General features: G+C 36.5%; 1 protein-coding gene across 10 annotated transcripts in view; it reads left to right on the forward strand.

The window, feature by feature from the left end:
* The window catches only part of COBLL1 (cordon-bleu WH2 repeat protein like 1), a 169,967-nt gene that overhangs the window by 54,809 nt on the left and 88,802 nt on the right, over positions 1-26,356 (forward strand). The gene's annotated exons all lie outside the window — the stretch shown is intronic.

The raw sequence follows: 26,356 nt of genomic DNA on the forward strand, positions 1-26,356 counted from the left end.
AGACTAATATATTAGGGTAAGGGAAATTTATTTATTTATTTACTTAGGCATTGTCAGGGGACTTAGACATACATGATTTCATCATCCTGTTACTATTTTTTTTTTTTTAATAGACAGAGGGAGAGACACAACATTACTAAAGTTTTCCCCAGGGCTATGGAACTCCATGTGGTGTGTCAGGATTTAAAACTGGGCTATGGGCATGAGAAGGCAAGTGCCCTACTTGGGTGAGCTCTTTCTCTGACCCCAGAGTAAGAGGGTCTCTTTCGTGTGTGTGTGTGTGTGTGTATGTGTGTGTGTACACTAATGGTAGAAAATGGCACAGAGAGACCAGAGTACTACTCATCTCTGGTTTATGGTGATACTGAGGATTGAGCCTGGGACCTCTTGGCCTCAGCCATGAAAGTTATTTGCATAACTAGTTTGCTGACTCTGCAGCCTGAGGTTAGGGTTTTAATTTGAAGAGTCAGGTTTATAGTTGGGCGGGGGGTTGGGGGAAGGTGAAAACTGGTTGTTTAAAGAACTGGAGCCAGTTGTTTGTATAGAAGGTATAAAAAGCATTCAAGAATAGACTGATTCTGCTTACTTTCCTTGGTCAGCAGAGGGAGGGGTTGGTGAACAGAGTCCATCTGAGAAATTTATGATAGATGTATGAAGAAAAGGTAGTGTACTTTAAAGCAAGGAAGTAGAGGTTAAAAGTCATAGAAAATGTAAACAATGGTGCACTAAGCTCTCTGAGAGTTGAATAGTTACAGAAGTACAATAGAAAGGATTATGGGTAGAGGTTGATGAGAAAAAAAAATTGCTGGTAGGCAGAAAGCTTATTTGGGTACTGTTCTTTTTTGCCACTTGCACAACCCACGCTCGAGCCTGGCCCCTACAACTCTGAAGGAAGCTTTGGTGCATCTATCTCTCTCTCATATAGTATAGTATAAATACATAAAAAATTAAAAATAAACAAGTTGAATGTAAGTTATTCCAGGCAGTGACCATGGATTGTGGGTCTGAGAGAAAAACGAATTGCAAGTTAGACTTCAATCAGGTTTTCTATAATGTTATTTGAGACTTAAAAAAAAAAAGTCTTATCAATGGTTTCTCCTAGATCACCTCATAAACTGAACTGCCACATTTTTTGCCTACCTCTTCTTATGCATCCAGTTTTATAGAAATCTCTTAGTCCAGCTCATAATCTAATACCTACATTCTCTACTACAACCATGTCAAGTCTTACCAGAATGTTCTACCCTTTTACTTAGATATATACTCTTTAAGCTACTTAGAACAACTTTTAGTTTGTTTCATTTCCATATTATTTTCTGTGTATTTATGGAAAATATCTGTACTATTTAGCAAGTAGTAGTTACTTGCCCTTGAGTGTTTAAGTACTTGTTGAATATGTCAGAGGATAAGACCCAATACAAAATAGAAAAATCCTTTCATGTGTTTATAGTTTTGATCTACCTGTTGAAATGTTCTTAATGCATATCTCTATCCAGACCAACTTGGTAATAATAATAACAGTAGTAATAACAAACTATTTCCTGAGAAAAAGAGAAACTAGAGCATTACTCTGTCATTTTATATGGTAATTGAACCTAGGACTAACCCACCATGTTGGCCCTAGAATTATTCTTAAACGTAGAACAATTACAAATCGAACTCAATGTGATATTTACACATTGAGTGATTATGAAAAATTAGATTTATTATCTCTTTTGAAAGTTACTGCTTCATTTAAATCCTTTTAGCTTTAGCTGTCATACCTGATGTTGTAAAAATCACTGCCTTTTTAAATTGAGGATCTCAGCTCTAGCTTTTAGATAAGCTTCATATTTTCTTCTTGAAGAATAAACCTCCATTTTTTTTTCTTTTCTGGATATCTAACACTACTCCTCCCCTTTCATCTACCCAGCAAGGAAAAAGTACCATAAATGATACTGGACTATTTTTACAAGGTTTATTTTTGCTACCATAGCAACCACCAACCGCTATTTTGCTCATTCACTTTCAGTGCTCCCAGCTCACATGAATTTGGTTTAGAAGATTTTATGTTAATCTGTCTGGGAATTGTGACTCTGGTTCATCACAAAGACTTTTGCCCGTTGGATTTTTTTTTTTCTTTAAAAAGAGTAAGACAAAACAGGAAGGAAAAAAAAAAACCTCAAAATCTTCAAATACCTATCATTTATTCACAAGGTTTTTTTCTCTTTAGTCTGTTTTTTTGCATTTAATATTCCCTTTTGTTGCCTTTATTTTATTGTTGTAGTTATTATTGTTATTGATGTTGTCATTGATGGATAGGACAGAGAGAAATGGAGAGAAGAGAGGAAGACACAGGGGGGAGAGAAAGATAGATACCTATAGACCTGCTTCACCCCTTGTTAAGCGACTCCCCTGCAGGTGGGGAGCCGGGGCTCGAACCGCTTTGCGCCACGTGCGCTTAACCTGCAGCACTACTGCCCGACTCCCTTATCTAGTCTTATGAATGTCCAACTACTCTTCTATTCCCATTTGCCATTTCATCATTTTAAAGGTGACTTATTCCATTTCCTTGTGCCAATGAAATAAAAACATAAAAATATCAAGATTTCCACTCTATTGAAATCTATGTCTCAGGAAGATAAATAAGCTTTAGAGTCTAACAGAAACATCCATAAACTGTTGCTTAGAGAAAGGAATTGAAAATTTTGTTTGATATATAAAATGCAGTCATAAAAATATTGGGTGGTCAGAGAGGTCACAACACATTTTCACATAGAAAAACCAGTAAGAATACATTATGACTTTTATTTACTTATTTTTATTTTTTATTATCTTTATTTATTTATAGGGTAGAGACAGCCAGACATCAAGAGGAAAGGGGAGATAGAAAGAGGGAGTGAGACAGAGAGACACCTGCAGCACTGCTTCACCATTTGTGAAGCTTTGCCCCTGCAGGTGGAGACTGAGGGCTTGAACCTGGGTCCTTGTACACTGTAACATGTGCGCTCAACCAGGTGTGCCACTACTCGGCCCCCTACATTATGGCTTTTTTGACAGCCTCCCAGTAGAACATGACAAATTATCGGAATGCAACAGTAGCAGGTATTTATTGGGTAGTTTCTGTGTGCTGTGTCCATGGTCTTACACTCCTTCTTTCAGGCACCTAAAGTCTATTTGAGAATATAAGACATGAAGAAATGAAAACTTAGCATTTTACTGAGTATATAAAGTCAATATGAAGTTAGAGATAAATGCCGTGAACACTGAGGAATATCAGAGGTTATCATGAGTTGAAGAGAAAATGGAAACTGGAAAGAACAACAGTGATCCACAGGATCTGTTTAATTTTTTTACCTGGACCCTAGTCTTACTGCCTCTTCCTCAGAGTCTGCTGCAGCTGCTGTAGAGAGAGTGATGTTTGCTCCCACCAGTAATATCTGGGTAGAAAAATACATAAATTTGCCACCAGAGCTCAGTGCCTGCATGGCTCCATTGCACCTGGTGGCCATTCTTTATAGGGGGTGGGGGAGAAACAGGAGTGATACTTGTGGCATTGCTCCACTGCTCATGAAGCTTCCTTCCTGCATGGGGTGGGGGTGGGGGACTTAGGAAATTGAACATGGTACAGTGTGTGTCAGTGGTATTTGATTGCTTTGATTTTATTATTGTATTTTGCTTACAATCTCAAGATTTCTAATACCTCTGAATCCTGGATGTGTTTGCAACCTCTAGGATGGAAGAGGAGATTTTCGTGTTTGCTTCTGCCCGCATAGCCAGGACATGTGTTCCTGACACCTCTCGTTGACAAGATGAACTTTGTTTGGCAGGGACACAAACTCCAACCTGAGATACATGCATCCTGCCTTTTTGAAAGGCCTGTGGGATTTGTTATTTGATTATTGCTGTGGAAACCCCCAAATACAAAGTCATTCTAACCTAGTAGAGGATTAATCTTTCCCTCATGAATGAAAAAGTTTTGAATTTAAAACCATATATTTCCTGATGAAGTTCTGGCATTTTAGGGCATTAAATTGGAGATGCAGTGAATTTCTTTATTATTTCAAACATGATAACACTTCAAACTTCAGTTAAACTTTATTTAATAAGATAAATTGATGGGCCTGTGATTCTTAAATCCTAGTTACTATTAAGATGTGTACTTCCTGTGTCTTGCAAACACCTATAATGAGGCGATAAGAAGTTATATTCATGTGTCAACATCTGTAAATCATTAGTCCCCCAATAAAGTGGGAGAAAAATGTATAACACTTGTGGCCTGGGAAGTGGCGCAGTAGATAAAGAGTTGTACACTTAAGTATGAGCTTCTAAGTTTGATCCATGACATCATATGTGCCATAAGACTATCTGTCTCTTCTCCTCTTTCTCATAAATAAACAAATCTTAAAAAAAAAAAAAAGAGTGTAGGGGGTTGGGTGGTGATGCACCCGGTTAAGTACACATGATGTGAAGCTCAAGGACTGGTGCAAAGATCCTGGTTCAAGTCTCCGGCTCCCCACCTGCAGTGGGGTTGCTTCATAGTGAAGCAGGTCTGCTGCATGTGTCTATCTTACTCTCCTGCTCTTTGTCTTCTCTTTCCCTCTCGATTTCCCTGTCCTATCCAACAACAACAGCAATAACAACAATATAATAACGACAACAACAATAACAACAACTACAACAAAATGAAAAAATGGCTGCCAGGAGCAGTGGATTTGTAAAGTAAGCACTGAGCCCCAGCGATATCCCTGGGAGCAGAAAAGAAAAAAGAAAGTGTAACTCTTTCATTAGAAATCTATTTGTTATGTTCACAGCAGTCTTAAAAATTTTAGGCTAATTTATTTATTTGCAGTGAAATGTACATAAAAATTTCCACTTTAGTTATTTTAATATATATAACACACTAGCACTTCATACCTATGCAGTGTTATACAACCATAACCTTCACTTTAACCACCCGGAGAGGAAATCCACACCCATTAAACAGTCACCCCTCACCTTCCCTCCCACAACATCTGGCAACCACTAACGTGATTTCTGTTTAGTTTTTTGATGTGAATACTTTGATAGCATAGCTTGCGAAATAATGAAAATGCACTGATTTGACCTTCAGTACTCAGTTTCTACAGTGGGACAACAAAAATTTCCTATTCAGTTTACTGAACTTATTTTCTTGTCAGATGATTGTCATATGTACATGTACATTAAAAAACATAGAAAGATTTTATTATAGATAAGCGATTTTACTTTAGAGTCTTTGCTATTGAAATAATAATTTTATTAATGGAGTAAATTAAGCCCAAAAATAAGTTATAAAGATCAGACTCTTAAGTTTTCATAATATGGGGAATTGCTGTAATTATTTATATAATTATTCTAGTTAGCAAGATTATTCACATTCACGATCTTTGGAAATCTGAAAAATATAAAATAGAAAAGAGAGGAATAAAAGTATTGTCTAAATGAAAAAATGTGCTCAGCTGGGGAGATAGTATAGGGGTACTTCACTAGGCTATCATATCAGAGGCTCTAAAGGTTACAGGTTCAATCCCTGGCACCACTGTTTCCCAGAGATGAGCAGTGCGCTCTCTCTCTCTCTCTCTCTAAAATGAGTAAATTTAAAAAAAATAGTGAAAAATATCCTAAACTTGAAGGAAAAAAGCCCCCAGCCCAACACACACACAGTTTCTTCCCCCTGCTGGATCATCTGTTCTGTGGTTAAAAGAAAGGGCATTATTGGGGCCAGGCCAATGGTGCACATAGTACTAAGTTCAAAGATACTTACAAAGACTTGGGTAGGAGACCCCACTCCCCACCTGCAGAGGAATGCTTCACAAGTGGTGAAATAGGTCTGCAGGTGTCTATCCTTCTCTCAGTCTCTCTGTCTCCCCCTCCCTTCTCATTCTCTGTCATATTGAATAAAAAGAAAATAATAATAAAGGGGGGAAGCGGTGGTGCACTTCGTTAAAGCACACGTTGTAGTGTATAAAGAGCCGGATTTAAGCCCCCGGTCCCCAGCTGCAGGGGTAAAACCTAGCAAGTGGTTAAGCAGTGTGGCAGGTGCCTGTCTCTCTTCCTATCATCTCTTCCCTCTCAATTTCTGGCTGTCTCTACCCAATAAGTAAAATTAATATAATAAAAAAATAATAAATAAAGGCCGTCAGAAGTGATGGATTTCTAGTGCTGGCACCGAGCCCCAGTGACTGGAGGCAAAAAAAAGAAAGAAAGAAAGAAAGAAGGAAAGAAAGAAAGAAAGAAAGAAAGAAAGAAAGAAAGAAAGAAAGAAGAAAAAGAAATTGAAATTAAATTAATTTTTGAAGGAAATAATGTATAATTACTCAGCTTTTAAAATTGCATATATTAGGGAGTCCTGCTTAGTGCAGCGGGTTAAGCGCACGTGCCACGCAAAGCGCAAGGCTTAAGGATCCTGGTTTGAGCCCCTGGCTCCCCACCTGCATGAGAGTCACTTCACAGTTGGTGAAGCAGGTCTGCAGGTGTCTATCTTTTGCTCCCCTTCTCTGTCTTCCCCTCCTCTCTCCATTTCTCGCTGTCCTGCCCAACAACGACGACATCAATAATAACTACAACAATAAAACAACAAGGACAACAAAAGGGAATAAATTAATAAATACAAGAAATGTAAACATTGATAATACTATAAAGTACATTGTCTCTAAAGAGCAGTAGTGAGACTTGACTAACTTAGGCTTTTGATATCTGTTGAGAAAAATACATTTTATCTATTTCTCTTCACCTCTGTTTTCTACTTATCTTTAAAAAATTTTTTTTTGAAGTGTAATACTTGTAGAAAAGCTGTTTCACAAAATGAGTGGAGGATTTGATTTGGAACACATTTCAAATTAAATCTGACTTTAAGCTTAAAAGAGTAGGAGCGCAGGTTCTGGAGTCAGATCTCCTGAGTTCAGATCGTTGCTTCATTAAATAAATTTCTAAATAGTTCCTGTCCTCAAGATCCTGTGAATAAGTAGATCCTCTTGGTAGGTGACTGTGAGAAAAGAGTACCCAAGAAGCATTTCACAAAAAGCCTCATTGCACCACTTCACCATTCACTTCTATTTAGTGCTCTGACATTAATCTAGTCATATTATTAAAGAAGGAAAATGTTAGCTCAACCCTTCGCCTTAACACGTCACCTTCAACTTTCACACACCAAAAATAATAATTTCCACCTCTCTTCATAAATACTCAAAATGCTTTTCAAAGTCATAGGCTATTATTTTGACTTCCTCATAGGGATATGAGGCATGTAAAAAAAACTTTTTTAAATTTATATTTTATTTATTTTCCCTTTTGTTGCCCTTGTTTTTTTAATTGTTGTTGTAGTTATTGTTGTTGATGATGTCATTGTTGTTGGATAGGACAGAGAGAAGTGGAGAGAGGTGGGGAAGACATAGAGGGGGAGAGAAAGACACTTATATACCTGCTTCACCCCTGTGAAGTGACTCCCCCTCCAGGTGGGGAGAGGGGTGCTTGAACCGGGATCTTTACGCCAGTCCTTGCGCTTAACCCGCTGGGCTACCCCCTGACTCCCAAAAAATAGATGTTTAAAAATGAAAAGTCCAGTAACTTAAATCAAGGCAAAGAAAATTAAATGCCCATTTCTGTGCACGTGTCCTTCATTATGATTTATGTGTCAAGTATTGACTTGGTTTTGTGATTTTGGTTTTTTATTCCTTTTAACTAGAATTTAATTGATTTGTAAACTATACAAGTTTCAGGAGTACCTCATCACAGATACACATCTTTTTTTTTTTTATAATAAAGTGATGGAAATTACCATTTTTTTTTCCTACCAGGGTTACCACTTAGTCTGACTCTAATGTTAGCAATGGCTGTTCCTCCCCCCATTTTTTTTTTTCTTTTTGATAGATGGGAGACAGAAGAGAGACAGAGGGAGTAGGCCTGATACATTCTGCACTGTTCTACTACTCAAGAAATTTCCCCCATACTCGTGGGAACTGGGGGGTTTGAACCCAACTCCTTGAACTTGATAATATCTGCACACTATTAAATGAACTACTGCCTATCCCCATGAAAATTACTTTAAATTTAAAAAAAAATAAAACTTTGTGATATTTGGAATCAGAGAGAAACACATTACTCATTGCTGGTGAAATTCTGGAAGGTCTATGTGTCTTGTGTATTTAAAATTCTCCCAAGATTAAAGAAACGCCCAGGGAAAAACATGCACATTACAGGCGATATATTCATCACAAGGAACATATTCTTAAAGGATGCCTATTCTAGAGTTTACCTAAGTGGAAGAGCAAATTATTGACTAAGGATTATAATCACCCCTTGTCCAGAGACCTCACAGAGTGACAGCATGTCTGCAAGAAAACACAGCATCTCCACTGTGTTCATTGGTCACCCTGACTTTTGGATTTCCACTGAGTGCGGCAGGGACATTCGTAGCACCACACAGGACAAACATTTGATTTCTAAATAAGGTACAAAGCTGAACATACAGAGCTAAATAAAAAGGACTATTCCAACTCTGTCCATGCTTTGTGGTGACAATATTTTGTCTTTGTGGAACTCATAACCTGATACCAAAGTGCTACAGAGAATAATATTTAGTTCCTCTGTGATTGTTTAATTAACATTTTCCAAAAAGAAGTCACATAAAAAGTTGCTCCAGAAAAAGCCTTTATGAAAACAGTCTCAGAACGTTTCCATGTGACTCACTCAAAAGCCTTAAAAAAGAGAAAGCGTTTGAATGGGTTAATAATTTGTAAACTTAAAAAATTAACTTATTTGCCTTTTTTATTTAATAGGGGGTTTACATAGAATTAATTTGCTTTCATAAATATGTATTGCTTGTTTGCCTGATCCAAGTTTAAGGCCTGCCTCAACCACAAAGAGACTCAGTGCTGTGGTCTCTTTCACTCTCTCCCCAACCCTTGTTACTCTCTTCTTTCTTTCTCTCTCTCTCTCTGTCTCTCTCTCTCTCTCTCTGTCTCTCTCTCTCAAAATGTATTTACTACAAAGGTCTGCCTATGTTTTCTTGGAGGCAGGGGCATTAGAACACTCAATAAATACTAGATATTTCTGTGTTGAAGACACTTGCCTGAGGACTTTGATTTATTAAAATTTCATATTAAGTCCCTGAGTAGGTTTAATTACTTTCCCATATTACAGATGAGGATCTCAGACAGAGTGAGGATAAATAACTTGTCCTGGATGACACAGTCGGTAAATGGCAAAGCTGGAAATCAGCCCACATAATGTGCTCTGTATTGGCACACCACTTTACACTTAGCTAACGTAGTCCTTTGCTTGAATTACAGACTAAGGGAGTGTTGCTGTAAGTATATATCTAAACTACAAAGAGAATAAATGTAGTCAGATATGTTTTACCTTTTAAAATATAAAAAGTGAATGAGGTGAGTTTTGGTCTCAGCTGGCCTCACTTCTTGTGTAAGCACAAAAGAGAATACTTCCACGGATGAATAACCTCTCTTTTAAAGGACATCATTCTCTCCCACCACAACTATTGTGGCTCTACGACCTTACTTCTTTCTCTTTCCTCTTAGACTGAATACTGCAGCTGAGGCTAGTGAAGGAACCCTATTCTGAGTGGTCTCTGTGTCCAGAGTTATTAGACTAGATATTAATGACGCTCACGGCGGGGGGCCGGGGGGGGGGGGGAGTCGAGTCTCTAATGAGGCAACCAATCATTTTACTTGAATGTCTGTTTGAACCTGTGGTAGATCCTAAAGAGAAAGGAAGGGCAGTGTATTACTCCTCAGAATTTAGATTTTGATAGGGGCAGTGTTTGGGAGGGGGAACCAGACTAACAAATAAAGGAAAAAAATAGCAGTGGTAAATACTTTAAAGAGAATTAAAGAGAACGATATAATAAGTAATTGTTTTTGTTGTTATAGATGAGATCCCTGACCCCCCCCCCTGCCCTTTTTTCAAATCATTTAATGAGGGGATAACATCTTATAGTATATTGTTGACACATGGGTAAAATTTCTCATCTCCTTTTGATAAAATACTCCATTTCCAACTTGGATCCTTTTCTAGCTCAATGAGAAGGTAACATTAACAGAAATTTGAGGAACCAGAGATAGCTCACCAGGTAGGGCATATGCTTTGCTGTGCTTGTGACCTCAAGCACTTCTATATGTAAATACCATGGGGTCAAAGTTTCCTTTGTTCTTGTTTAATCTTTATCGGATTGTGAACACCCTAGGAAAAAAACTGAATTACTGTAAAGTTAAGCTTGGATTTATAAAGGGAGTAACAGTAAAATCTAGCCTTTCAGATTCTACTCCATTCACATCAGGATTCAGATCCTGCTGGACTAGTAGGAGTGAATTCACATAACTTTACATACCAGCTTTTATGAGATGCTTTGGGGTTTACATGTTCAAAAATAGTATTTGCTTTGAATCTATCGCTTCTTGGCCTTTTGGCTAAGATCAAGTGTGAATCTACTGGAAGAAGTCTTTGGTAGAGAATTTACCCTTTTTACAGATTAAAATGTCAAATAGTTTCTTCAAATTATCACCCTACAAATAATATTGAAAAATTGTCCCTAATATTGTACAGGATATTTGTTCACATCAGTACATTATAAATTTCTAGTTAGATGCAAAAATTCATATTTTTATGAATTGAGGATCCACAAGCATTTATAACTTTATAAAGGAGACAGAAACATTGAATTCTCTAGTTTTAAAATTGCTTTGTAATTTTAGACTTAAGACGTCGATGTAAGACACATTCTTTACAGAAAAAAAAAAAAGCTGACGATGGTCATGATCATTCCAGGAATGGTTTTGGAAGACAGGAGAATTCTTTCTTCTACATATTTGCCAGAAGTTAGACGTGCCTGGCACTTAAACATGTGATAAACAGAAAGAAGAGTTAGTAACGGAACTGGATAGTTGAGTTTAGCATTCTCTGAGAAAGTAGACTGAAGGGTGGCACTAGATCATAGAGACTGAAGGAAGTGCACGTATGTATGACTTATACAACTTATTAAGTAGCTTTGCATTTCCTAATTATCTACTTGCAGTACTTACTAATGCTTTCCTTTCAACTGTCATGACCGCTAGATACTTTGGTGTGTATGTGGACTCAGAATTGTATAGAAAGGACTCAACAATTTATAGCTTTGTGAATTGATGGTTTAGAGAGTAAATTACATACCTGATTTTCATTGGCTCATTAAATCTATGTTCAATGGGATCATTGTGATTGTTGGGTGAGAAAAAAAATTAAATGTAATACATAAATCATTAAATTCAAATGTTAATTACAATTACTTTCAGAGGTTCACTATGTTCTTATTTGATAGACTTTCACATTTTTAAGATGTGGGGAATTTTCTTTAAATTAGCATGCATATTCCCTTTTATACTTACCAAGGCATTTCATGTTTGCAAAGTGTTAATCATTATCATTTCAAACACTCACAAGAACACTACAAAGTAGACTTTATTTTGTTCTTTAAACATCAGTAAATAATTAAACAGACCCAACAGAAGAGAGGAAATAAGGCATTTAAGATGCTTCTACTCTTTTCGCTATTCCATACTGGCCTGAGGTTTCACTATATTAGTATTCCTTTAGGTAGTAAGTAAAATGAATGTTTAGTAGGGTTTAGCATAACCCATTACTCTCATAGCAGATACTTCTGTCAAATCTTGAATAAAAAAAGTTACAAGTGGACATTTTAATTAGATTGGTACTTGATTATATATGATTTTGATTAGTTAAATGAATCAGAAAAACCCACAACTTAATCCATCACTTTTTATTGTATTTATTTATTGCCTCCAGGGTTATCACTGGGGCTCAGTGACTTCTCTAGGAATCCACCGATCCAGGCATCCACAGATCCAGGCGGCAATTTTTCCCATTTTTCTTTACTTTCTATTTTTTTATTTGGTAGGACCCAGAGAAATTGAAAGGGGATGAAGATAGAGAGGGGGAAAGACACCTCCAGACCTGTGTCACCATTCATGAAGGATTCTCTGCAGGTGGGGAGCAACTAGGGTCCTTGCATGGTGATATATGCCACTGCCCTGCCCCTATTCATCACTTTTATTATTGTAAAATATGTTATTTTAGCAACTTTCAAGGGCTTGACACTGTATTGTTAACCATAGTTATTATGCTGTATGTTAGATCCCCAGAACTTAAGTCATTTAATATCTGGGAAAAAATAGTGCTTTTAGACCAAGATTTTCCATTTCTTTCATTAAGTAACTGTTTAATGCTAATATATGTTAGTGACTGAGAGATGGTTCAGTGACTGGTTGTAAGGTTTTGTATGCATAAGACCCCAGATTCAATCCCCAGCACTGCATATACCATAGTAAAACAGTGTTATAAGATTATCTTTTATTTTTTTAATTTACTTATTATTGGATAGAGACATAGAGAAATTAAGGAGGTGGTAGAGAGGGAGAGAGATAGAGAGACACCTGCAGCACTTCTCACCCCTCCTGAAGCTCTACCCCTGCGTGTGGAAACCTGGGGCCTGAACTTGGGTAATATGTGTGCTTAACCAGGTATGGAAGAAGGGCAAACGCTAGAAGAAGAAGAACCAGGTATGCACTGCCTGTCTCCAACCAGGTCCCCACCACTCCCCCCATTATTTTTTAAAACATAATGCAAAATGCTTAGAGATTGAGGAAATAACATTTGTTTGTAACTGGGAAAATCTAAATGTTCAAATTAAAATCCAATTTCTATTATAAAAAGTATCTAAAATCTGGAAAATAGTTTAGAATCACTGGCTACTTTTTTTTTAATTTTTAAAATTTATTTCTTTATTTTCCCTTTTGTTGCTCTTTTTTTTTAATTGTTGTTGTAGTTATTGTTGTTGTTATTGATGTTGTCATTGTTGGATAGGACAGAGAGAAATGGAGAGAGGAGGGGAAGACAGAGGAGGAAAGAATGACACCTGCAGACCTGCTTCACAGCCTATGAAGCAACACCTTTGCAGGTGGGGAACCGAGAGCTGGAACTGGGATCCTTAAGTCGGTCCTTGCGCTTTGCTCTACATTCCCTTAACATGCCGCTCTACCTCCGACTCCCTACACTTTATTTTTAAACAAAGTCTATGTTTTTAAATTTTTGTAGAAATATATCTTAATTCAAACTTATTTTTCTTTTAGAAATGGCTGAGCCTTATAATTTTTTTCAAATTTCACTCACAAAGAAGTCTTATTCATTATTGTTCACATAAAGAAAAAATAGCAGAGAATAAAATCTCACCATATTTTATCAAAGATAAAAAATGGTATGCCAAGTTATTATCTGCCTCTGGTTAATTGTTCTAAGAATACATAGAGGATTAAAAACGAAACAAATCCATTTATCCATAGAGGCCATAAGGTCAAATAATTGAGGCTATAAATAAGCAGATTTAATGGTGCCATTAATAAGGAGGAATAGAACGCACCTGTGGGATGTCTTGTTTATTCCCACAAAGCACATGTTCTTTAGAAAACACCGAACCTAATGGAATAAGAAGAAAAACAAACAAAAACTAAGGTGAGTAGTAGAATTATTTAACACAAACTTATAGATTCAACATTAAGTATGTAAATACATAGTTTATCTTCATGGCTAAGTGGTTATGCATTAGTCTTTAGAATTAAATTTGGATGCATGTTTTGCTTAGAATCTTGGAATGGTGAAATGATATATTTATGGCTTTTACTTTCTCCCCTAGCCTTCTAATGTGACTTCAAGTGGAGGGTTTGGACATTCTGCTATCACTCCAGTCTTGTCAAAAGATTCATACAAAGACAAAAGGTGGTGACTGTTCAAAAAATATTTCTGTGTATGTGTATAACTGGAAATGTATTCGTTCTAAATCCTACTATTTTAACATTTCCACAGTGCTGAGGTTGGGTTGTTCCCTTCTGCCCTGCCTCCACCTCCACATTTTTTTTTTAAATTTCCACTGATTGTAGATTGTCATATATTAATCAATTCATATGAATAGGGAACTAATGACTATTTGTTGGGGGGTGACTTGTTTGTTAAATGATTTCTTTCTCTAAAAATATGCCCAAGCTCCTTTCTTAAAAGAAAAACTAGAAGACAACAGAAAATTGAATGGAGTATTAAATTGGTAACCAGGAATATTTTGTTGAATTTTTTTTTTTAGAATTTCTCTTGTAGAATCAGTTCTAAAGATGATTTTCCAATTTTCAATGTGAGTTGGAATAAAAGGCTGATTGTTAGAGTTAACTGTTATTTCTTGATGTGTACATCTAAGATTTCTTGATATGCACATCAATTTCATGACTTCTCAATGTACACATCAAGTTCATGAGAATAAGGGATTATATAAGCAAGAATAAATAAAGGATTAATTTTACTGTTTGGGATAAAAGAGAACCTTGTTTTTCTTTTAAGATCATTTTAAGAAAAATGTTTAAAGGGTGATAGGAAAATAACTCAGCTGATAAAGTGTAGAACTTTTATGTCTGAGGTATTTGGTTCTATCATTGAAGTTACATTTTTTTCTTTTTCTCATTTGAAAATCATTCTCTATCTCATATGAAATAAAAATAAATGTTAAAAAAGATAAGAGGTAGAAGGGCATTAAAAAATAAAGTTACAATAATGTTAATGCCACATAAGGAATTTTGAATAATAAATTGTAGTAGAAGATATACTTGTCTTCATGTGAAATTAAGTGCAAAGTTCATGTATGATTACATTTTATGTGTGCAGTTATTTTATCTGGGTATATATAACAGTAAAATCATATCTACTATGCCAAAATTCTTGTTCTTAAAAAATTTTTTTGGAAAAAAAAATTTTTTTAAATGTTTTTGGGGGCTGGGCAGTAGCACACCAGGTTAAGCACATATGGTTCAAAGTGCAAGGACCAGCCCAAGGACCCAAATTCGAACCTACAGCTCCCCCCCTGTAAGGAGTTGCTTCACAAGCAGTGAAGCAAATCTGCAGTTGTCTTCCTCTCCCCCTATCTTCTCCTCCTTTCTAGGTTTCTCTGTCATATCCAACAACAATACAATAACAACAACATTAATAACAACAAAATGGAAAAAAATGACCTCCAGGAGCAGTGGGTTTGTAGTGCTGGCACTGAGCCCCAGCAATAACCCTGGAGGCAAAAAAGTCATCCTCTAACATTCAATGGTGGTTGTTTAGTTTATTAACTTAAAGATTTCATGGAACACAGTGTGCCAGCTTTTTTAGGACATGCACACAGCGGGGAGGACACCACAATATCAAAGCTTCTTCCAGTGCAGTAGGGGCCAAACTTAAACCTGCATCATGTGCTTGGCAAAGTAGGAACACTATCCAAATAAACTATTTTTCTTTTCTTCTTCTTTTTTTTTTTTAACCAGAGCACTGTTCAGCTCTGGCTTATAGTGGTGTAGGGGATTGAACCTAGGACTTTGGAGCCTCAGGCATGAGAGACTGTTTTCATAATCATTATGCTATCTACCCTCACCCATAAGCTATTTTTCTAGCCCTTCATTTTTTTTAATCACTGAATAATATCCCATGTGTAAATTCACCACAATTTGTCTATTCATTCTTCCATTGGAACATATTTAGGTTGTTCCTAGTTTGCGATCCTTATGAAGATTGTTGCCATAAACATTCATGTACAGTTTTTAAAAATTTTTTAATTTATTTACAAAAAAGGAGACATTAACAAAACCATAGTATAAGAGGGATATAACTCCACACAATTCCACCACCAGAACTCCATATCCCATCCCCTCCCCTGATAGCTTTCCTATTCTTTATCCCTCTGGGAGTATGGACCCAAGGTCATTGTGGGATGCAGAAGGTTGGAGGTCTGGTTTCTGTATCTGAACATGGGCATTGACTGGTTGATCCATACTCCTAACCTGCCTCTCTCTTTCCTTAGTAAGGTGGGGCTCTGGGGAAGCAGAGCTCCAGGACACATTGGTGGGGTCTTCTGTCCAGAGAAGTCTGGTCGGCATCATGCTGGTATCTGAAACCTGGTGACTGAAAAGAGACTTAACATACAAAGCCAAACAAATTGTTGAACAATCATGGACCTAAAGGCTGGAATAGTGCAGATGAAGTGTTGGGGGGGGTGTCCTCCATTTTGTAGATAGCTAGTAGGCATATTTTAGTTATATTTCAAAGGACCTGTAGCTATACTAGTTTTTTTTTCTTTTTCTTTTTCTCTTTCTTTTTCCCCCTCAGCCTGAAATCTGATATGTAGGTGGATCCAAGTTATTGTCTGGGGAGGTGATGTCATGGCTGGAAAAGGGACAGAGAGCTGGATCAGGGAAGAGAGTAGCTCCCTAATATGGGAAAGGTGTATAAATATAGTTGAGTGTAAACCCCATTGATTTGATTTGGTTGGGGGCCCATATTCAGCTTAGGGAGCCTATGTGACCTCTGCATCCCTGTAGATCTGAGCTCACATTCTGTGGTCATGAGTAGGAACATTCCAAGCTGCCCCAATGTCAACCCATCTTCCTCAGGTGTAGCATAGAGTATATTGTCCATCCTCCCTTTGGAAGATGGAACATTCTTTACCATTGTTGATCCAAGTTGAGGGCAAGGTCCTATGGGGGGGCCCAGAAAGGGTCTTTTTTTTGTTGTTGTTCCTGATAGAGATGACCTATAACAATAGAGAGAGGGATTTATTTGAGAATTTTATTTTATCTAGGCCCATCATGTCTGTTTGGGAATCTCAGAACTCCCTGAATAGGGCCCCAGCTGATGGGGTGACCTGATAGTGACTAAAGAGTCATCATTAAAGTATGCCAGTCTCTTGCCCTTATTCAGCTTTTGCAGTCCTTGCTTTGACAAAGTGAGCTTGGGAATGAGTGAGGGAAGTATAATAGGAAATAGGTGAGGAGGGTATCTAAGTCTAAGTAGACTCTATTTCATTATGAACTTCATACTGACTCACTGCAGGCTATTGTGTCCTTTTGCTTTCAGGTATATATTTTGCCCTAATTTATGGATACATGTGAACATATGCCCTATCTCATGGGACCTGGTCTATATCTAGCTTTTGGGACTTTGTTAGGAAGTGAACCACCTGGAATGGAATTAGAGAATCCTATGAAAGGAAAGATCTCACTGGGGTAATGAGGCTGAAGGGTTGACATTCCATGCCTGACGTCTCTGGACACAATCTGAAGTGAAGCAGGCCAAGGTGGTACTCATTGCGTTGATTAGGTTGTAATAGGCAGATGCAATATCATTTGGTATGAATTGAGAGAAGCATGTAGGAAAGTGTTCCCCATCTTACAGGAACCAGGATTCCTAAGCCACTCCTTGAGCTTCCTGTCATGTGCACTTTACCTGCTGAGCCACTGCCCGACCCCTCACAGCTTTTTCTTTTATTTTATGATTACTTAATCTGTGAGTGTACTTTTTTGGCTGATGTGTGATTTACATATATGCATATATTATTAATTGTAATGTATGTGTATTGAGTTCTTTAAGCTGCTTTCCTAGCATAGTTTTGAAAATTGGAAAAAGAAGTTGAGTGCTTAAGAATTTACTTTGTTTTTTTAGTAGTTTTAGCCTCATAGAAAGATTGAAAGGTAGTTACGGAGATGTACTTTATATTGTCTGTCCCCACACATGCATAGTCTTCCTCCTCATCAAGCCCCTCCCTGTGGTATATTTATCACAATTGATGAAGCTACCATGATGCATCAGTATGATCCAAAGTTCGTAATTTGTATATGATTTACTCTTGGTGTTGTGTGTAATGTGGATTTGTAGAAGGACAGATATCCATCATACAGAGTATTTTCAGTGTAAAAAAAATAATCATATGAAGGGGAGATAGATAGCATAATGGTTATGCAAAGAGACTCTTATGCCTCAAGTCTTATGTTCAGTCCCATTCACCACTATAATCCACAGCTGATCAGTGCTCTGGTAAAATAAATTAATTTAAAAAAAAAAAGAAAAAGAAAATCATCTTTGCTTCACCTCATCTTTTCTGCCCCTGTTTTTGGCAGTTACTAAGACTTTTATCCTCTTAATAGGTCTTGCCTTTTTAATTATATTTAGCTATTAGGATCATACAATGTACAGTCTTTGCAGACTGGCTTCTTGAATTTAGTAACATGTACTTTAGATTCCTCTCTGTTTATCTGTGGCTTTCGAGTTCATGCATTTTTATTTTAATTTTTCAAATCATTTTACTGGGAGGAAAGTGATTTATAGTGTAGTTGTTGACATTTGGCTACAATTTCGTAGCACACTTTATAGGAGTCTGTACAATATTCCCAACACCAACTTAGGTCCTTCTCTGTCATGATGCACCCACTCCCCAACATCCACACCATCTCTCTTTCCTCCTCTCCCAGAATCCTTTGCTTTGATACAATATATGACACTCAATCAAGTTTCTAGTTCTTTCCTTGTTTTTTAAGTCCCATCATATCTTGTAGTAATGAATAATATTTGATTTTCTGATTTATCATACTGTATTTGTCTATTCACATTCTGAGGAAAATTTTGATTGTAACTAAAATCTTTAAAAAAATTCTGTTAGAGGTCAGGAGGTAACTTACCAAATAGAGCACACTCGTTACCATGTTTGAGGTGCTGGTGTGAACCCCATATCACACCAGAGCACAAGAGGAAGTTTCATGCATGGTGGACGAATGTTGTGATGTCTCTCTTCTACCTCCTGTCTATCTCTCCATCTGAGATTAAAAGAATGAAAACTTTGACCTGGGAGCAGTGCTGTCATACATGTGAAAGGCCCCAGAGCTTCAAATAGAAGAGATTATATTACTTTTGGAGTTTAGAGAATGTATAATAAAGCACTCTATGGGAGATTTTTATCTAAAATTTAACCTTTTCTTTGAATTTTTAAGTAATTATATCTAATCTTATGGATAAATATGACTATATCTCTATAATGTTTGTATATCTCCTTTCCATGTGGTAAACGAAAGGAAACGCAGGACATTTACCAAAATTCCTGTGTTTAGGTTAATCATTTTTTTTTTGGTTAATCATTTTTTAATTTTTACTTTTAATTTATTTTTATTTTAATCTAATATAATTTTAGTGATTTAATAGGAGCATGTAAGATTATTGGACTATAGTTTCTTACTGCAATTATCACCTATGTGCAACAAATGTAAAATGAAAAGGAAACTTTCAAATAGGTTGAGTTCATTTGCTACTGACATGTTATTATGGTACAGAAGAATATGCAGAATGGAACTCAGCTTCTATAACGTGAGCATAGAGTGTCTATTAATAAAACTGGTTATAGCCTCTGGCTCAGTTTATACAGCTGCAAATCTTGTTTTGTGTGTTTGTTTGTTTACTCGTTTTGATTACTGTTTTCTCCTTCTTTGACATGCCATTTTCTACTACATTTCTTCCTATTTCCTTTTGTGGATATTCGACTGTCTTAACAGTGCTTAAATATCCCCTACACCGGGGCCAGGAGGTGGCGCACCTGGTTAAGCGAACATGTTGCAGTGTGCAGTCACCCAGGTTCAAGACCCGGTCCCCATCTGCAGGTGGAAAGCTTCATGAGTGGTGAAGCAATGCTGCAGATGTCTCTCTGTCTCTCTCTGTCTCTCTTTCTCTCTCATCCCCTCCCCTCTCAATTTCTGGCTGTGCCTATCAAATAAATAAAGATTAAAAATTTGAAAAAATCCCCTATAATATATAAGAAAGACTTATCTGTGAAATTTATGAGACAGAGATGGGAAATTATAATTTTAACTTATAATACATTTTTCTACTGTGTCTCTTAGTCCATGGGATAGTTCTTTGACTGTGCAGATACATATGTAAACTTATATTTACTTACATTTATTCGTTTTTGAAAGTAAGATATATTCCCATGAAATATATCAAGGGGATTTTTATATTCTCCTTCATTTTATAATAAGGTTTTTCCTTTTCTGGTAAAAAGAAGAAAAAGTATAATGTAAATTTGATCTGGAAGTGGTATAAATCTTTTTATGCCTCTTTTATTTGTAATTTCATAGTTTTACAATGTGTAACATTTCAGTGGAATACTTCACATCATATGGTGTGCTTTGGATGACTTTTAAGATTTATTATATTAGTGATTATGAGGTCTTATATTTACATGAATTTGACTAACTCAGGTAATTGCCTTTAGCAATATTTCAGAGTTTGTAGTTCTTACAAAGGTTTAACATTAACTCTAACTGGATACCTATAAGAGGTCAGACATTATGCTAGACCATGTTTCAAATTTGGCTGCACATTAGAATCACTTGTGAAAATTTTCACAAGCCAATTAAAATGAGTTTCGGCCGGCCTTTTCAACATTTTCTAAAACTATTCAGGTAAGCTCATTCATTGTGTATTCAAGTTTGAGTACTTATAGATTAGGCAATATCTATGAATTGTATATTCTTCTCAGTAAGCCTGTGATACAGGATATAGTATGCAGCTTTACAAGTGAAGAAATCATCCCAGAGGGATGAAGTGACCTAATAACTGAAAATCAACATCTCTGACCTTTTGTTTTTCTTCAGGCATTGAACTCAGTAACTCTTCTGGTTCATATATAGATTATTTGCTTTAAAATTGAAATTGTCTATCTTTTCCCTATCACTCTACCTTTTGGAATGTCTTAATGCTGTTCCTAGAAGATGACACAGTTTATGCTTAGTGGGGTAGATCTTTTTGTTTACTCCTTGTCTCATTCATCCTCCCCATCCTTTATACAAACATATACACAAAATTAAAGCCAAATTATGCATTCATTACCTAAAACATTTTGTGTGTATATTTGTAAAAGGAAAATAAAATCACATATATTAAATGACATAAAATTGTAATAAAACATGCATCAGAACTATTTGTAAGATGTATTTGAGATACACTCTGTGTTTATTTTTATATACCTGAAGGTGTAGTGTTTCAAGAAAATGGTATCTTTAGAAACAATGAACTATCTAATTTGATCTAAGCAATGTCATCTTTTGAGTGATACCTAAATTGTTAGAGTTCTTTATTACATACATGATCCATCTACAGCATGAGTCAGCATACAGAGCAGACTATGTCTTTCTGGGTACAGGACAACTAAATAATGACAAAAATTCCATCTACTCATCTCAATTATCCTCAAAATTATTCAGCATTACAAAGAGATTCTATTGTGTCTCTATGCTATAATTTACATAATTGCTATATTCATAAAAGTAGTAAAGAAAGGAAAAAATTGAGAGGAACATGAACAAAATATTAGTCTAGTGAACATTAAACATAAAGTTTCATTATTAAGGAAGTAGTTGAACATACTATAGAAAAGATGATATTTAATGAAAATAAAACAAATATTTATGGTTTCTAACTCTACTGTTCTGATAGATGATATATACTGAAAATTACAAAAACAAATTAAGACACAAAATAGCTTATGTCACTTTATTACTACATTATATTTGTTACTTGGGCCATTGCTTTTTTCTTCTTCTTCCTCTTCTTCCTCTTCTTCTTCTTCTTCTTCTTCTTCTTCTTCTTCTCCTTCTTCTTCTTCTTCTTCTTCTTCTTCTTCTTCTTCTTCTTCTTCTTCTTCTTCTTCTTCTTCTTCTTCTTCTTCTTCTTCTTCTTCTTCTTCTTTCTACCATGTTGCACGTGATAAAGGGGAAAGAAGACCTATGACTTTGAATATGCCCTATTTCATCTATACAGATGATAGATTATCACAAAATAATCTGTTTTAGTGTTCTACTATAAGTATAAACAAGATGTCAAAAGTATTTTTAAAACAGTAGGGTTTATGTCTGTAGAGCAAGGAATGTTTGTTCAAGATAGGTATACAAAGAGAAGAAAAGGGTTTTTTTTGTTTTGTTTTTGCCTCCAGGGTTATGTCTGGGGCTCAGTGCCTGCACCAGGAATCCATGAATCCACTGCTCTTGGAGGCCACCCCTTTTCATTTTGTTGCCCTTGTTGTTGTCATTGATGTGGTTCTTGGTGGACAGGAAGAAATGGAGAGAGGAGGGGAGACAGAGAAAGGGAGAGAAGGATAGACACCTGTAGACCTGCTTTACTGCTTGTGAAGCCACCCCCCTGCAGGTGGGGAGCCAGGGGTTGGAACCAGGATCCTTATGCTGGTCCTTGCACTTTGTACCATGTGTGCTTAACCCACTGTGCTACCATCCAGCCTCAGAAGAAGATCTTTAATCAGATATTTTATACATATTAGTATTGACATGAGCATTAGTTTTGTTTGTTTGTTTGTTTTTTTAACATAGAGCAGGTTGTCTAGTCATCTAAACCTGAAACTGTAGTAAAGATATTTGTAAAACTATGATTGTCTAACTTTTTCTACTTATGGAGGGTGAGGCTCACATCTAGATAGAAGGGAATGGAACTGGCTTTTAAACTCAGTCTTAAAACTGTTGATGCATTTCACATTCTCTTTGCCTGTTGGCCCCAGATGTAACTCACCACATAACATCTGGCTTCTCTTAGAGAAAATGAGAATGGCATCAATATATTGTTAATCTAATGTGTGAAGTAGCATCTCATCAAATTTACTGCCTTTTATTCACAGGATTTAAGTCACTAAATCCAGCCTACATGCAAATGGGAAGGATTATATAAGGAAAGAGGATTACAAAAGGCTATTTTTATTTACTTTTTTTTTTTTTGATAGGACAGAGAAGTTGAGAGGGGGAGAGGATAGAGGAAAGAAGAGCTTATTGACCCCTTTTGAAGCTTACCTTTGCAAGCAGAGACCTGGGGCTTAAAACTGGTTCCTTATACATGGTAATGTGTATGCTTAACCAGGTATGCCACTGCCTGGTCCCTGTTATTACAGGCTATTATAGAGACCATTGACAACAATAATTCATTTAACTTATCCCAGTATTTTAAATAATATTACTCAGTATGTAATCAGTTTATAAAAATACTTGTAGAGATGTAATATTTTTATACAAAGTCTATAAAATACAATAGTTTATACTTACAGTGCATCTCAGTTCATATGCTACTTTTTTCATTAAAATTAATGGACTTGGGGAGTCGGGTGGTAGTGCAGTGGGTTAAATGCAGGTGGTGCAAAGTGCAAGGACCAGCATAAGGATCCCAGTTCGAGCCCTGGCTCCCCACCTGCAGGGGAGTCGCTTCACAGGTGATGAAGCAGGTCTGTAGGTGTGCATCTTTCTCTTCCCCTCTCTGTCTTACCTGCCTCTCTCCATTTCTCTCTGTCCTATCCAAGAACGATGACAATAATAGTAACTACAACAATAAAACAAAAAGGGCAACGAAAGGGAATAAATAAATATTAACAAAAAATTTTAAATACTGGACTTGTGTAGATGCCATTATACTTATAGCTGATAAATAAGTTTACTTATGCAAGTTTTTTTCCAAGTATACTGACCACATTTTCCAATAACTGACTTAAATATTTTAAAACTAAAATTTTAGTTCCTCAGTCCCAAAAGTCATGCTTCAAGTACTCAGTGGCCACATTGCTACCAAATTGGACAGTCTGATTCAGTCAGACAGAAATTGGACCCCAAAAAGGAGTGAACTAAGACAGTACTTGACAGTTAGAGGGAAGATAGGGAGAACTGAAATAAGTTTCTGCATTTTGTGTGCTTTTGCATATCTGGGAAAAAGAAGAAGCCTAAAATGATGAAGTATGGGCTGGGTAGTTAATACAGCTTTGGATTTTTGTCTAGATTTGAGTGGAAGCACACTAAAAAGAAAAAAAGTTCAAATGATGGTTTGTGATACAACCTTGTGTTTGAGGTGCTGACATATAAAAATTGAATGTAGGAGGCTAAAGCCAGAAACTTTTGAAAATTTCTTTTGGAGTTTGTCACTGTTCCCTTTTTGCCTACTGTATATGCCAAGAGAAAGACTCTTATGAGCCTCAAAAAGGACCCTTTCCTGACCAGGACCACAATTGTTCTTGCAATAGGAAGAGCTCCCTAAGAATGAGAGTTTTATACTTGTCACTCTTTGAACTGAATGTGCTTATATAAATTAGCTCAACTATAGTACCCTGTTCTCAACTTCCCATCCTAAAACATGTTATATATCTTTAGTCTCTAAACAAAGTTATTATGCACCAATAATCTTTGTATGTAAAACGAAGGGAATCTGTAGTTATCTGATTCAGTACCTGATCCAATTAATCTGTAAGAGGCCCAGAAAAATTAAGTTAAATTAGTACAAGTGGCCATTTATGACACTCCGTTAGTTAGCTTTTAACACTTTAACATATTATTTGTACTACTCCCCCCGGGAAGTTGGCAGTCTCTCTTGTGGGGGCAACATTTGCAGTCTGACATTTGCATCCTTATTTAAATAATATGGAATATGTAAATGACCCATGTTAAGATTGTTAAGCTGGTTGGCACTGTGCTTTGCCTGCTTTACAATGTTTCCTAACCTCTGTAAATCCTTAGAAAAGTACTGAAAAGTGCCTAACAGTAGATGTTTCATAGCTGCTCAGTATTTTTCCTTACTTGGCTACTTCCTTCTCACTGTCAACTTATTTTGTATGAACAACTTATCTATCAAAGGGAAAACACATTTTAGCAGTAAAAGAGTACTTGATTTTAGAATTGGGCAATTTAGTACTTAATTTTACTACATTGGCCACAGAAGCAGACAATTTGGGTTTAGATTTCCACTGCAGCTAACTTCCTTAACCTCACATCACATCAGTTCCCTCATGGAGGTGTCAGCACTTACCTCACACAGTGCTGTGAGGATAGTTAGTACATGCAAAACACTGGGGACTGTTCCCAACATGTAGTCACCACCTGGATTAACTATTTTCATTGATGATTAGGTCATAAAATGAGATGAAAGCTAAATCTATTTTCTTTTTCTTTTGGGAGATGGAGTCACTAGCGGATAATAAGTATTTACGTTGATGTGAAGAATTACTTATGCTCCGTTATTTGAGGCATCCTGTTAAAAGTAACTGAAAGATGAGCATTCAAACCAAGTCAGGAAAATTGGTTGCTGTATGCACATGACAGGAAAGTTGCCAAGGGTTTATGATTCACTCTAGATCTTTTATTTTTATTTCTTCTTTTTTCCTCCTTTTTGGTGGAACTGGACTTTATACATGTGTGATTAATTTCACTGCTCTGGGCTACTTTTTCCATTTAGACTGTAGGAGAGCAGGGGACAACATAGTCCTTAAGCTCCCTCTGTTGCCATAGCACCTCTTATGTGGTGCTGGGGTTTGAATCTGAACCACATGCATAGCTTTTCAGGCACCAAACTTGGTCAAGCCATCTTTCTGCTCTCCTACACGAATCTTGAAGGCAAGAGATAATATGTATACATACAAAAAGGGTGGATGGAGTGGAGATGGGAACTCCATCAACTGGAGATGGGAAGGTGTCTGAAATGGAGAAAAAGCAGGGTTGTGAAGATCACTAGGTCCTAGTACATCCAAAGGTATCTATCTGGTATTCCTTCATGCTACTTTTCTTGAAAACCAAACCCACAAGTTTGTTCCTGTCCTTGTTTTCCAATGGCAATTGGTCATGAAATGTGGCTTTTCTATTAAAACTCTTTTTATTTATTTATTCCCTTTTGCTGCCCTTGTTCTAGTTATTGTTGTTGTTATTGATATCATCATTGTTGGATAGGACAGAGAGAAATGGAGAGCGGAGGGGAAGACAGAGAGAGGGAAAGAAAGATAGACACCTGCAGACCTGCTTCACCACTTGTGAAGTGACTCCCCTGCAGGTGGGGAGCTGGGGGCTCAAACTGGGATCCTTATGGCAGTCCCTGTGCTTTGCCACCACCTGCACTTAATACGACTCCCCCAGTAAATCTCAGTTAAAGAACTAAAGTTCAGTTACCTCTAGATAGTAGAATTCAGCGTATATTTTAAATTCTTCTAGTTATTTTTACTTTACTGAGTACACAGAATTATTTATTATTACAAAGCATACTTAAAATAAACTGTGTCATTTTAGCCACATTTTAAAGTTTTGGTTATTTTCTTTTTTAAATATTATATGTATTTATTAATGAGAAGGATAGGAGAAGAGAGAAGGAACCAAACATCACTCTGGTACATGTGCTCCCAGGGATTGAACTCAGGACCTCATGCTTGAGAGTCCAGCACTTTAACCATTGCACTACCTTCCAGACCACGTTTTGTTTATTTATTGAGAGGAACACAGCATCAGTCTAAAATATACAGTACCAGATATAAAACTCAGGGCTTCATTTTTCAAGTTTTGATTTTTTTTTTTTTTTTGGTCTTACTTCCTGGCCACATTTAAAACTTTTTTCCTCACCAGGAATTCACTGCCCTGGTCTAATTATTCCAAATAGAAAGAGGCAGGAGAGAGAGGGAAAGACACTATAACACTGAAGTTTCCCCAGTGCA

This window comes from Erinaceus europaeus, chromosome 18, assembly GCF_950295315.1.
Source record: "Erinaceus europaeus chromosome 18, mEriEur2.1, whole genome shotgun sequence".
In the NCBI taxonomy this organism is placed as follows: Eukaryota; Metazoa; Chordata; class Mammalia; order Eulipotyphla; family Erinaceidae; genus Erinaceus; species Erinaceus europaeus.